Consider the following 2,273-nt stretch of genomic DNA (forward strand, 5'->3'; position numbering starts at 1 on the left):
CCCCCCCCCCCCCCCCTCACCCCCTCACACACACAGCGATTACTCCCGTCCTCGGCTGATATATCAGTTATTGGAAATCACTGCGAGTGACCCTGAAACGAGACATCATTTATCCGGAATAAACTCCCTCAGCGGCGGGATTAGTCTCGGATTGCTCCGCGTCCATCGGATGATATACTGGCCCAGGCCTTTGTTAATGGGATGACTTTCTCTGTTTCTATTTATAGACCATACCTGGAGCCTGCATAATAACACGAATACACGCTGAATGAGACATTATAAGAGGCTAAATTATATGAATTGTATCTGAATGTTGTGGGCGAGAGAGGGCAGGAAGGGGGGGGGGGGGGATACCTGCACACCTACTCTCGCACCTACGGGAAACTGTACTTTATCTTAAATAATAAAATAGAAAAGAATCTCTTCAAATGAACAGACCGTGTGAAGTCTAAAGTGAAATCTATGTTAGATTACGCCAAAGGACTTCACACTGCATCGCCATTAAAATCTTAACCTGTTAACCTTTCTACATTTCTGTCCTTTAACAACCTGTTCCCAATGCCTCTGTACATCCCTCGAACATATAGGCCTGCGTGACAGCTGTACACACATTTCCCACTGCAGTCAACATCCTCACTCTAAGAAATATCTGTACATTTACAGCTGTATGACTGTAAATATGAACAGATAGTACGTGATCCACAGGTCTGTTTCTGTACATTTACAGTTATTTATACATTTTTTTAACCGCTGACACAGTTATTTAACTGAAAAATTCAGTTTTTTAATTACAGTAGAAAGTCCGGGTAATAAGTTGCCGGTACTCTTCCTGTCATTTTAAGGATTTATTTCTTAGAGTGCCGTCAGTTTAGAAACTGGCACGTGGTCCCGATCGTCTTCATTGATTTCAGGCTTCAACATTCGATGCATTCCAGACAACTGACGTCCATTTAAACGTCCCAATCCAAAGGTGACCCTCCAAAGGTGACGCTCTGCTCCCCTGGCTGTAAACCCGAGCCCGACGCACAATGACTTAAAGGTCCTGAGGTCACTAGATCGCGGCCTGTCTGGCACGTCCGCACGCCAAAGTAATGGAAAATCTGATACGTCGCACTGCACATGAATGCTATTCAATCAGCAGCTGAATTGGACCAAAAAGGGACTAAAGAGGGACCATAGGGGGGCCAAAGAGGGACCAAAAAGGTCCCAGACCCCTAGTTCTCATCAACCATTCGTACTAGAGTGCGGATCAGGCCACAGAGCATAGAGACCTGAGCCCGACACAGTTCAAATCTCATTTTTTTAATAGTAATGACTTCATGTACGATTGTATGTGTGGAAATCCCGCTTTGCCTTTTGGACCCCCATTTTGATAAACGCTCAAAATGGCCGCCACGCCCAAACCATTTGACTAAACGTTTTCCCTTTGATAGCCTGTCATCATTGAGGTCTTTGGACGACACAGATTGAATATGAAGTTAATTGGATGAAATCTCTGAGTGGTTCATTAAAGTAACGCATGGATAGATTTGACTTTGAGTCAATTTTGGCGAGTACATGTCCTCGGGGTTAGAGGCTTATGAATCATGAAAAGTTTCCAGCCAACTGGACAATGTACACTTGAGTTACCCCCACTTCCTGTTCAGATGGGGAAACGCACAAAATGGCCGCCCCGCCACGACCATGCCCTATGACGAAAAGGTTTATTTTAGGAACTGTAGGAATTGATTCGGAAATGTCAACAGGTGAGCGCATGATAACACAGGCGCGCACAAGAGGGCCGATCATGTGGCCAAATTAAATTAAATTAACATAAGCCTACCAAAAATGGCCCAATCTAACAGAACAAAACCCCCAAAATCACACAAGAGGTTCTGTGGTTGTGTAATGTTCATTTAATTTAATTTGGCTATATGATTGGGCCTCTTGTGCGCGCCTGTAATGACAGGGATGCTGCGTTCAAGGACCCTAAGGCTCGGGTAGTTGAGTTGCTGCTCTCTCCACCCACATGATAAGCTTTTTAAAATTTAAAACGCTTCATGTGACCCATTGTGTGTGTGATATGATAAGAAATGTTTCTTTTTAGACTAAACAGATGTTGACAAAGTTTCAAATTTTGGGGACGGCATTTGAAATCGGGAAAAAATTTGAAGTTGGAAAAAAAGGTTATAAATTGCAATATGTCGCAGAATATTGCAATATGTTTCAAATCGCAATAATATCGTATTGTGGCGAAAGTATCGCGATGATATCGTATCGGGCGACGTCTGCTG

This window comes from Etheostoma cragini, chromosome 16 (genome assembly GCF_013103735.1).
Source record: "Etheostoma cragini isolate CJK2018 chromosome 16, CSU_Ecrag_1.0, whole genome shotgun sequence".
Lineage (NCBI taxonomy): Eukaryota > Metazoa > Chordata > Actinopteri > Perciformes > Percidae > Etheostoma > Etheostoma cragini.